The 12577-nt window shown below is 39.5% G+C and overlaps 1 protein-coding gene across 1 annotated transcript in view; it reads left to right on the forward strand.

Moving 5' to 3' along the window:
* The window catches only part of RP2 (RP2 activator of ARL3 GTPase), a 48453-nt gene that overhangs the window by 28895 nt on the left and 6981 nt on the right, over window positions 1–12577 (forward strand). The window lies entirely within an intron of this gene.

Here is a 12577-nt window from a genome sequence, read left to right on the forward strand (position 1 = left end):
GTATTTGAAGGTATACCGATTCTAAAGGACAGAGTTCTGTTTGTCCGTCAGAGCAGGGACATGGTTTGCTCAAGATTCATCAGGCTTTTCTTGACTGGCTGGAGCCAATATGTGTAGTAATATGCCGTGCTGATGGAATATACCCTAAAAAGATGGCATGTCTGCATTTACATGCTTTTTATGTGTAAATTGTAATAACCGTGAAACCTATATGAAAATGTTGGAGGATTGTTGGGAGAATTTTAATAACTAATGCTGGGTATGACTCAGCCATTAATACAGTACTTCATACACCTTTGTGGTTATTGTAGCAATATGAAGGATTTGCTCTAACCCAGTGCCTGCATCTACTAAAGAGTATATATATCAGAAATTATGACCTGGCTCCTTTTTTTTTTTTTTTAAGTATAATTAACATACAGTGTTATGTTAGTTTCAAGTGTACAGCATAACGATTCAACAATTCTGTTTATTTCTCAGTGCTCATCATGATAAGTGTACTCTTAATCTCCTTTATCTATATCACTCCTTTTCCCACTCCCCCTCCCCTTTGGCAACCACCAGTGTTCTGTATTTAAGAGGCCGGGTTTTTTTTTTTGTCTTTTTTCTTTTTGTTTTCTTAAATGCCACATATAAGTAAAATCATAGGGTAGTTATCTTTCTCTGGCTGACTTATTTCACTTAGTATTATACCCTCTAGCTCCATCCATGTTGCAAATGGCAAGATTTCATTCTTTTTATGGTTGAGTAATATTCCATGTTATATGTGCGTATGTATGCATACACACACACACACACACACACACACACACACACCCCACATCTCCTTTATTCATGCATCTATTGATGGACACTTGGGCCGCTTCCATAATTTGGCTATCATAAATAATGTTGCTATAAATAATGTATACATAGAGGTGTATGTATGAATTATAGGGTTTTTGTGTTTTTCGGGTAAACACGCAGAAGTGCAGTTACGGGATCATAGGGAAGTTCTATTTTTAACTTTTTGAGGAACCTCCACATGGTCTTCCACAGTGGCTATACCAGTTTGCTTTCCACCAACAGTGCCTGAGGGTTCCTTTTTCCCCACATCCTCACCAATGCTTATTTCTTGTGCTTTCGATTTTAGCCATTCTGACAGGTGTAAGGTGATATCTCATTGTGGTTTTAATTTGCGTTTTCCTGATGATCAGTGATATTGAGCATCTTTTCATGTGTCTGTTGGTCATCTGTATGTCCTCTTTGGAAAAATGTCTGTTCAGGTCCTCTGTACATTTTTAATTGGGTTATTTCACTTTTTGCTGTTGAGTTGCATAGGAACTTTATATATTTTGGATATTAGCCCCTTATCAGATATTCATCTGCAAACATCTCCTCTCATTCAGTAGGCTGTCTTTTTACTTTGTTGCTTTTGTTTTTCTTGCCTGAGGAAACACACCTAGAAAAATGTTTCTATGGCTGATGTCAAAGAAATGACTGCCTATGTCTTCTACTAGTTTTATAGTTTCAGGTCTCACATTTAGGTCTTTAATCCACTTTGAGTTTATTTTTGTGTATGGTGTAAGAAAGTGGTCCAGTTTCTGGGGCGCCTGGGTGGCTCAGTCGGTTAAGCATCCAACTTCGGCTCAGGTCATGATCTCACGGTTTGTGAGTTGGAGCCCCGCATCTGGTTCTGTGCTGACAGCTTAGAGCCTGGAGCCTGCTTCGAATTCTGTGTCTCCCTCTCTCTCTCTCTGCCTCCCCTGCTCATGCTCTGTCTCTCTCTCTCTCTCCTTCAAAAATAAATAAAACATTTCAAAAAAATTAAAAAAAAAGAAAGTGGTCCAGTTTCATTCTTTTGCATGTAGCTGTCCGCTTTTCCCAACACTATTTGAAGAGACTGTCTTTTCCCCATTGTATATTCTTGCTTTCTTTGTCATAGATTAATTGACTATATAAGCATGGGTTTATTTCTGGACTCTATTCCATTGATCTGTGTGTCTATTTTTGTGCCAGTACCATACTGTTTTGATTATCTATAGCTTTGTAGTATATCTTGAAATCTGAGATTGAGATACCTCCAGCTGTATTCACCTTTTTCTTTTTTTTAAGTTTTATTTATTTAAGTCATCTCTACATCCCACATGGGGCTTGAACTCATGACCCCGAGATCAAGAGTCGCATGCTCCTCTGACTGAACCAGCTAGGTGCCACTCTTCTTCTTTTTCAGGATTGCTTTGGCCATTCAGGGTCTTTTGTGGTTTCATACACATTTTAAGATTAATCTAGTTTCTGTGAAAAATGTTGTTAGTGTTTAATAGGGATTGTATTAAATCTGTAGATTTCTTTGAGTAGTATGGACATTTTAACAATATTATATTGGTTATTCCAGTTCATGAGCATGGCATATTTCTCCATTTCTTTGTTTCATCTTCAATTTCTTTCATCAGTGTTTTATAGCTTTCAGAGTACAGATGTCCTAGTTCCTTTGATGCAACTATTTTGACATGGGAGCATTCTGATGGAACCTTGAAAACAAGCCTTTAAACTCTCAGCAGGTTTCAGAAATTGAATCAGCAGGGGCACCTGGGTGGCTCAGTCGGTTGAGCATCTGACTTCGGCTTAGGTCATGATCTCATGGTTCGTGAGCTCGAGCCCCACATCAGGCCTGCTGCTGTCAATGCAGAGCCTGCTTCGGATCCTGTCTCCTTCTCTCTCTGCCCGTCCCCTGCTCATGTTCACTCGCTCTCTGTCAAAAATAAATAAACATTAAAAAAGAAATTGAGCCAATAATTGTAATGGACATCCTAAAGTGTGAGATTAGGGATGAAGTGAGTATATGGGCAGGTCTACATTAACGATTTATGTGCTCATGAGATGTTAGTGGAGTGATTTAATAGAAATGCTCCAACCCCGAGTGTAATATTTGTGCTTAAGTAACACAACATTCCACATGGAAGAAATAAAAGGACTAAACAAAAGAACTAAAACCAATGGGCAGATGTTACAGGAATTTCAGCAAATAAACATCATATAAATAACTTTTAAAACCAGAGATACCCATAGGAAGTACTCACAGACTAACGAGGTCATGCCAGGTCACGGGAGCCAACTTAAATCCCTTTCCACTGGCCAAACTTGGTATAATTTGGGCATCACAAAGGATAATGAACGGAATTGATTTAACAACAGAAATCCATGTATCCTGGGGCGCCTGGGTGGCTCAGTCGGTTGAGCATCCAACTTTGGCTCAGGTCATGATCTCGCGGTTTGTGAGTTCGAGCCCGCATCGGGCTCTGTGCGGACAGCTCAGAGCCTGGAGCCTGCTTCGGATTCTGTGTCTCCTCTCTCTTTTCTTCCCCTGCTCATGCTCTATCTCTCCATCGCTCAATAATAAATAAACATTAAAAAAAAAAAGAAATCCATGTATCCATAGTGATGATGAAAAAGGGGGGAGGAGGAAATAAAAGGAAACCTCTTCTCCACTTTACAGAATACTATGAACTAATAAATGTAGAAGGAGTGATAAACTTTCAAAATCACCATCATCCAATCCCCAAGGTAATAATTAATTCAGATAAAGATTATCAGTGGGTGCTAAAACTGTTGGGGTAAAAGTTGCTAATAAATAGGATATTTATACATTCTCATTCAAAAGGGAAATGTACTATTACAGCAGAGATTTGGTAATCACTCCCATCAAACTTAGCATCACTGAGGGCAGGACAGCCTGACATTGTGTTTCTTCTGATGCGATGCAATAAGAAAGTCACAGCATCACCTGTGATGAGCTCATCCCAAAAATAACTTCAACCCAATCAAGACTTAATTGCTAGTTTATCTGAAAGGACGGAAATCTAGGGACATGTTAAATGACACTATGAGAAAATAATGATTCAAATCTTAAAAAGAAGACATTCTACAGGACGACTGGTTAGCGCTCTTCAGATAATGTCCTGGGAAACAAAAATGATGGGGGACCATTGTGGATTAAAAGGAACATAACAACTAAATACAATGAATAAAACTTAATTGGAACTTGGATTGGGATGGGGTGAACTATAAAGCTATAAAAGACATCTTGGGGAAACCTCAGGAAGTTTGGAGATAATATTATGGAATTACTGTTAGTATTCTTAAGTATGGTAATGATATTGTAGTCATGTGGGAGATTTGTGCTGAAGTGTCATGACGTCCTGTCATCATGTCCACTCTTCAAATGGCTGCAAAACAAAAACAGCGTGGGTGTAGCGTGTGAGAAAGCAAATGGGGCCAAATGTTAACATTTGATGGGTGTTAACATTTGAAGAGCAAATGGATGTTTTATATTATTCTTCCAACTTTTCTATATTGTTTGGAATTTTTCAAAATAAAATACTGGGGGAAAATTTTTGGCTGCCCAATATTGCATTGACTGATATGGAACAGGGAGCAGGCTTGTCAGTGGAAATATTCCAGCAGGACTTGGGTGGATTGGGTCCTTATCTAAAAGTGACCATCAATCATCCTAAGGAGGGTTTCTCAACCTCAGCATTACTGACATTTTAGGACGGATAACTGGGTGGGGGGCTGTCCTGTGCATTATGCGGTGTTTAACAGCACCCCAGGCCTCTACCCCCCAGATGCCAGGAGCACACACCCCCAGTTGTGGCAACCAAAAATGTTTCTAGATATCACCAAATGCCCCTTGGGGGGTAAAATCTCTCCCAGTTGCAAACCACTCTTCTGAGCCAAGGGCAAACTTTTTTTTTTCCCAGAAAATTCACTTTTATTTCAAGTACCTTGCACCTCAGAGTCTCTAAATCTTCCTCTCCAGTTAAAGCAGTTACTCACTTTCTTTCTTTTTTTTTTTTTAATGTTTATTTATTTTGAGAGAGACAGTGAGCAAGCAAGCAGAGGAGGGGCAGGGAGAGAGAGAATCCCAAGCAGGCTCTGCACTGTCAGCGCAGAGCCCAACACTGGTCTCGAACTCATGAACCTGAGATCATGCCCTGAGCCGAAATCAAGAGTCGGACGCCTAACCGATTGAGCCAGCCAGGTGCCCCACAAATTATTTACTTTCAATCAATAAAGCTTTTTGACTGCTAATTGAGAAAATTCATTGTGTTTTCCATCTTGAAAATCTAAACCTGCCGAATCCTCAGAACCATCTAGGGTGCTTTTAAAAACATAAGAAAGACTGATTCGAAAATTTCTGAGACATAGTCTTAGAATCTGCATTTTAAAAAGTGTCCCCGATGGCTCTAATGATTAGTCAGACTTGGGTTCCTTTGTTTGAGAGGGTCATTCGTTCATTCATTTATTCAATAAACACAAGATGAAGTCTGAGAAGTAGTAAAAGAGTCCGATGATAGAGGGCCTTCTAGGCCATTGTAGGGACTTTGGCTCCTAGTCTGAGCTGAGAAACTTCGAGCTGTGTTTTTGAAGTATAGTTCACATATAACGCATTAGTTTCAGATGTACAACAATGATTCAGTATTTGTGTATATTGTGAAAGTATCATCACGATAAGTCTAGTTAACGTCTGTCACCGTATGCAGTTCCAAATTTTCTTTCTCATGACGAGGACTTTGATGGTCTACTCTCTTAGCAACTTTCCGATATGCAATACAGTATTATTAACTCTAGTCACCATGCTTGGCATTATATCCCCCATGACTTACATGTTTTATAAGTGGAAGTTTGTACCTTTTGAGCTCCTCACCCATTTGGCCCTCCCCTCGCCCTACATCTCTCTGGCAACCACCACTCTGTTCTGTGTATCTATAAGTTCAGGGTTTTTTGTTTTTGTTTTTTTCAGATTCCACATATAAATGAGATCATACGGAGTTTGTCTTTCTCTGACTTATTTCACGTGGCATTATGCTTTCAATGTCCATCTGTATTGTTGCAAATGGCAAGGCTTCCTTTTTTATGGTTGAGTAATATTCCACTGTGTATGTGTGTCTGTGTAAACATGCCACATTTTCTTTCTTCATTCATGGACATTAATGGTTGTTTCCATATCTTGGCTGTTGTAAATAATGCTGCAGTGATCACGAGAGTGCATGTATCTTTTCAGGTCGGTGTTTCCATTTTCTTCAGGCAAGTACCCAGAAGTAGAATTGCTGAATCACATGGTAGTTCTAGTTTTAATTTTTTGAGGAGCCTCCATACTCCTTTACATAGTGGATGCACCAATTTACATCCCTACCAAGAATGTCCAAGGGTTCCCTTTGCTCCATATCCTCACTCACATTTGGTTTTTTTTTTTTTTTAATGTTTATTCTTGAGACAGAGACAGAGTGTGAACAGGGGTGGGGCAGAGAGAGAGAGGGAGACACAGAATCCGAAACAGGCTCTAGGCTCTGCACTGTCAGCACAGAGCCCAATGCAGGGCTCGAACCCACGAGCTGTGAGATCATGACCTGAGCTGAAGTCGGACACTTAACTGACTGAGCCACCCAGGCGCCCCTGTTGTTTCTTTTTGATGATAGCCATTCTAACAGGTGTGAGGTGATAAATCTCATCATGGTTTTGATTTTTCATTTCCCTAATGATTAGTGGTGTGGAGCACCCTTTAATGTTCTTGTTGTCCATCTGTATGTCTTCTTTGGAAAAATGTCTATTCAAATCCTCTGCCCATTTTTTAATGATTGGGTTTTTTTTCCTATTGAGTTACATGAGTTCTTTATGTACTTTGAATATTAACCCCCTATCAGATACAAGATTTACAAATATGTTCTCCCATTCAGCTTTTTTTTTTTTTTTTAAGTAAGCTCTAGGCCCGACATGGGGCTTGATCTCACAACGCCAAGATCAATACTTGAATGCTCGGGGCGCATGGGTGGCTCAGTCGGTTGAGCATCCGACTTTGGCTCAGGTCATGATCTCACAGTTCACGAGTTCGAGCCCCACATCGGGCTCTGTGCTGACAGCTCAGAGCCTGGAGACTGCTTCAGATTCTGTGTTTCCGTCTCTCTCTCTCTCTCTGCCCCTCCCCTGCTCACACTCTGTCTCTCTCTTTGTCAAAAATAAATTTAAAAAACATTTAAAAAAATTTTTTTTTAAATACTTGAATGCTCTACTGACTGAGCCAGCCATGCGCCCCTCAGCTGTGTTTTTAATAAACTGTTTATGTTGGAATAATTTAGTTTTACAGAAAAATTGCAAAGGTAGTACAGAGAGCTTCCATATACCCTTTATCCAGATCCCCTAATGTTAGCATAACCGTGGTACATTTATCAAAACTAAGTAATTTACATTGGTAAAATACTATGAACTTAAACTGTAGTCTTTATTCAAATCTTACCAATTTTTTTCCAGTCATGTCCTTTTTCTCTTCCAGAATCCAGTCTAAGATCCCACATTGCATTTAGTTGTCATGTCTCCTTAGTCTCCTCTAATCTGTGGCAGTTTCTTTTAGTCTTCTTTGTGTTTCATGACCTTGAAATATTTTGACAGTACTGGTAAGTTGTTTTATAGAATGTGCCTCCATTTGGGTGTGACTGATGTTTCCTCTGCTTAGATTGAGGTTTGGGGGGAAGAGGTGAAGTGCCCTTCTCATCGCATCACATCAGGGGGTACAGGATATCAACGTGATTTATCACTGGGGCATTGGCTGGCCTTAGTTCAGCCTTGGTTCTGCCAGGTTTCCCAAACACTGCAAAGTTCCTGCTTTTTCCTTTTCATACTTTGTTCTTTGGAAGTTGAGTCACTAAGACCAGCTTACGCCCAAGGTGAGGAGAATTAAACTACACCTCCTGGAGGTGATGGTATCTGCCTACATTGTTTGGAATTCTTCTCTAAGAAATATTTGTCCCTTCTCCCCCATTTATTTATTCAATCATCTATTTCTATCAGTAGGGAACATGAATATGTACTTTATTCTTTGGGTTATAATCCAGTACTATCAAATTATTCCAGTTTCAGCCATTGAAAGTTCTCTTAGGTTGGTTCCTCTGTCCTTTTGACATGCTATTGATTAGTTTATTGATTTATACCTTATTATGCCAGATAAGACTTCCACTATCATGTTGTATAAAGTAGTGAGGAGAAGACATTCTTGTTCTGTTACTGGTCTCAGAGTCAAAGTGTTCAATCTCACCATGAAGAATGATGTTGGTTGTAGGATTCTCATCTATACCTTTTATTAGGCTAAGGGAGTTTCATTCTGTCCCTAGTTTGTTGAATTTTTATCAGGCACGGATGTTGAATTTCGTTGAATGGTTTTTTTTTTCTGTATTTATTGAGATAATATGTTTTTTTTTATTATTTAGTCATTTAATCTGGTGAATGACTTTTGTTGATTTTGAATGTTGAGCCAGCCTTGTATTCTTGAGATGAACTCCCTTGATCATGATAGATTGATTGTCTCTTTAATAAATTGCCAGTTTCAGTTTGCTAATATTTTATTGAAGATTTTTGCATCTTTGTTCATGAGGGACATTGGTCTGTAGTTTTCTTGTAATATCTTTGTCTGACTTTGATATTAGGGTAATGCTGGCGTCATAAAATGAGTTGGGATGTGTCCTTTCTCTTCTATGATCTTGAATAAATTTTGGAGAATTGGTATAATTTCTTATTCTTTTTTAAGTTTATTTATTTTGAGAGACAGAGCAGAGGAGGGGCAGAGAGAGAGAGGGAGAGAGAAAATCCCAGGCAGGCTCCATGCTGTCAGTGTAGAGCCCGATGTGGGGCTTGAACTCACGAACCGTGAGATCATGACCTGAGCCGAAACCAAGAGTCGGACGCTTAAACTTGCTGAGCCACCCAGGCGCCCCGGTATCATTTCTTCTTTAAATGTGTGATAGAATTCACCAGTGGAACCATCTGGGCCTGGAGATTTGGGGAGAAAGATTTTTAGAAAGTTTAATTTACTTATTAAATTATTTACTTATTAGTTTACTTACAGGGTACTTAGGGCTATATTTTTCTTTGTGAATGAATTTTGATAGTTTTTGTCCTTCAGGGAACTGTTTCATTTCAGAAATCTAAGTTATCAAATTTATGGACATAGAGTTGTTTATAGTATTTCTTTATTCTTATTAACATCTGTGGGATCAGTAGTGATGTCCCACTTATATTCCTGCTATTAGTAATTTGAGAAGAAACGGTTCTTTGTTTCACTGATTTTTTTTTCTATTGCTCTTCTCTTTTCAATTTTATTGTTCTCTGCTCCACTAAGTATTATTTCCTTCCTTCACTTGTTTTATATTTGATTTGCTTTTCTTTCTCTAGTTTCTTAAGGTTTAAGCTTAGGTTATTGATTGTAGATAATTTCTTCTTTTCTAATACAGTTGATTCTCATTATTCACAGTAGTTATGTTGAGTCACTGTGAGCACTGAGGTAGTGAGTACTGTTCCTAGGAGAAATATGGGGTTAAGTTTCTATAAATCTCTGGTCACAACATTTTTGTCAGTCAACCCATACATAATCTTGTCATAAGTTTGTTTCTATCCAAAGACATCTTACTCAGTATATGTTACTGATTCGTTCACATCGAGCCAACAGCACTATATAACTCTTACCAAATGAAGCTTATCCAACAGGTATTTTCTCTGAAAGGCACATCACAGCCTTCCTAAGCTTAGGGACATTAGACAGCACTTTTGCACTACATCTGGGGGCCATTTTAACCAGCAGGATCCCCAACAAGGCCCACAAAATGTGGGGCACCTGGGTGGCTCAGTCGGTTAAGTGTCCACTCTTGATTTCGGCTCAGGTCATGATCTCATGGTTCCTGGGATGGAGCCCCGCATTGGGATCTGCTCTGACAGCGTGGAGCCTGCTTGGGATTCTCTCTCTCCCTCTCCCTTTGCCCGTACCCCGCTCACATGCACACGTGCACACTCTCTCTCTCTCTCAAAAATAAATTTAAAAAACTTTTAAAAATCTTATTAACCCCCCCCCCCACACACACACACACACAAAATGTGGAAAACATGGCACTGAAACTGTGAAAAGGACACTTGGTTACGGCGTGAGAGCTGAAACAAGGCAGGGGATCGCTTTGTTCAGCTTCACCTGGGAGCGTGGGTGTCAGGCAGCTCAAAGCTCTTGCTGCTCTGTGTTTGTCTATGAATGACCATGAGAACACCACAAGTATTCATTTGGGGGTTACAGATAAATTTTACCAAGTTGGCAAATGTGCACATAAGGAATCTGTGAATAGTGAGGATCAACTGTGTACGCATTCAGTGTTAAAAAGTTTCCTTTAAGCACTGCTTTAACTGCATCCTACAAATTTTGACATGTAGTTTTATGTAAGTCACGGCATACTCACTGTGTTTTATAAATCTGAGAATCTCTGTCTTTTTTAAGTTTATTTCTTTATTTTGAGAGAGAGAGAGAGAGAGAGAGAGCGAGCAGGGAAGGGGCAGAGAGAGAATGGGGGAGAGAGAATACCAAGCAGGCTTTGCGCGATGCCCGATGCAGGGCTTGAACTCACAGTGAGCCCGCTGCAATCAGCCTGAGACTGTCAGCGCAGAGCCCGCTTCACATCCTTTGTCCTCCTCTCTCTGTCTCTCTGCCCCTTCCCTGCTTGTTCTCTCTCTCAAAAAAAAATAAATAAATAAAACTTAAAAAAAACGTTAAATTGGACACTTTAAATTCTTTGTGTTTTGCTGCTTTGTGCTATAATGGCAGAGTTGATTAGTTGTGATGGACACAGTATGGCCCACAAAGCCTAAAATATTTCCTGTCTGGTCCTTTACAGAAAAAGTGTGTTGACCCCTGTTGTAGTTCAGACTATTTTCAGTTTCCCTTGAGACTTTTTACTTGATCCATTGATTTAGACGTATATCGTTTAATTTCTAAACATTTGGACATTGTCCAGATGTGTTTGTTATTTCTAGATTAAAGCTATTACGGTCCAAAAACACACATTATATGATTTCTGTTTTCTTATAGCCTGTCTTGGTGACTATTCTGTGTGCATGCAGGAAGAATATATACTCTGCTTTTATTTGGTGGAATATTCTATAAATGTCCACTAAGTCAGTTTGGTTGATGGTGCTATTCAGTTCCTCTATATCCTTCCTGATTTTCTGCCTACTTGTTCCGTGAATTACTGAAGGAGGGAATGTTGAAGTTTCCAACAATAACTGAATTTGTCTATTTCTGTTGTCGGTTCCTATCACATTCTGCCTCATGAATTTTGAAACTCTATTGTTAGATGCATATACATTTAAGATTGTTACGTCTTCTCGTTATTATGCAGTGTCCCTCTGTCTCTGATAATCTTCCTTGTTCTGAAATCTACTTTGTCTGAAATATAGCTACTCCAGCTTTCATTTGGTTCTTTAGTGTCTCATCATATATCTTTACCCCTTTTCTTTTAATTTATTGAATTCTGTAGATCTAAAGTGAGTTTTTATAGACAGCATATACTTGGTTCTTGCTTTTCAATCCAATCTGATTTCACGGTTCGTGGGTTCGAGGCCTGCATTGGGCTCTGTGCTGACAACTCAGAGCCTGAAGCCTGCTTCATATTCGGTGTCTCTTTCTCTCTCTGCCCCTCCCCCCCTCACGCTCTGCCTCTCTCTCTGTCTCAAAAATAAACGTCAAAACAATTAAAAATGGGCACCTGGGTGGCTCAGTCGGTTAAGCTTCCGACTTCAGCTCAGGTCATGATCTCACAGTTTATGAGTTCGAGCCCCGCATCGGGCTCTGTGCTGACAGCTCCAGAGCCTGGAGCCTGCTTCAGATTCTGTGTCTCCTCTCTCTGCTCGCTCTCTCTCTCTCGAAGATAAATAAACATTTAAAATTAATTAATTAATTAATTTTAAAAAATAAGACAAATATAGATCATATTTTACTGGGGGTTTCAGAGCAGAGGAATGTCACAATCCCTTTAAAATGTAACTTTTACCACTGTGGTTGCTCTAAGGGGGAAGCAGAGAGACCACCTGGAAGGCCATTGCTGTAATCTGAGACATGATAGTGATTCATTCCAAGGTCATGTTAGATAACATAGAAGACGGTGTTAGATAGGACATCCAGGCATCTTTTTTGCTTACTTCAAAATCTCAGTTTTTCATGACAGCTCAACTATTTAGATTTAAAGCTACTGCCAACTATTTGATAACATGTTCACACTAAAATACTTTTTTAAAAAGGTAACTGGTGATCTTTATTGACCTCCTAGTTCAGTTTGAAATAATCACAGTAATTGTAGTCACCATCCTTAGACAAGTAGGACTGCTTAAAAAGTGCGTTGTCAGGGGCGGAGGCGGGGATGGGCCAGATGGGGGATGGGCACTAAGGAGGCACTTGTTGGGATGAGCACTGGGTGTCACATGTAAGAGATGAATCACTGGGTTCTATTCCTGAAACCAGTACTACACTGTATGTTAACTTGAATTGAAATAAAAATTTTTAAAAAGTACACTGGCAGTATTGTAGGTTTCTTGTTTAATTTCGGATTATCCACACACGTTAATCAAAACTGCTGCACCCGTCCACCTTTTTGGTTGGTGTTTCTTTGTTGGCAAATTATTTGGTCACTTACTGGAAGTTCATCATAATTTATTTAAAGAGTATCAACTGGGGCACTTGGGTGGCTCCGTTGGTTGAACGTCCGACTTCAGCTCAGGTTGTAATCTTGCAGTTTGT

This window comes from Panthera tigris, chromosome X, assembly GCF_018350195.1.
Source record: "Panthera tigris isolate Pti1 chromosome X, P.tigris_Pti1_mat1.1, whole genome shotgun sequence".
In the NCBI taxonomy this organism is placed as follows: Eukaryota; Metazoa; Chordata; class Mammalia; order Carnivora; family Felidae; genus Panthera; species Panthera tigris.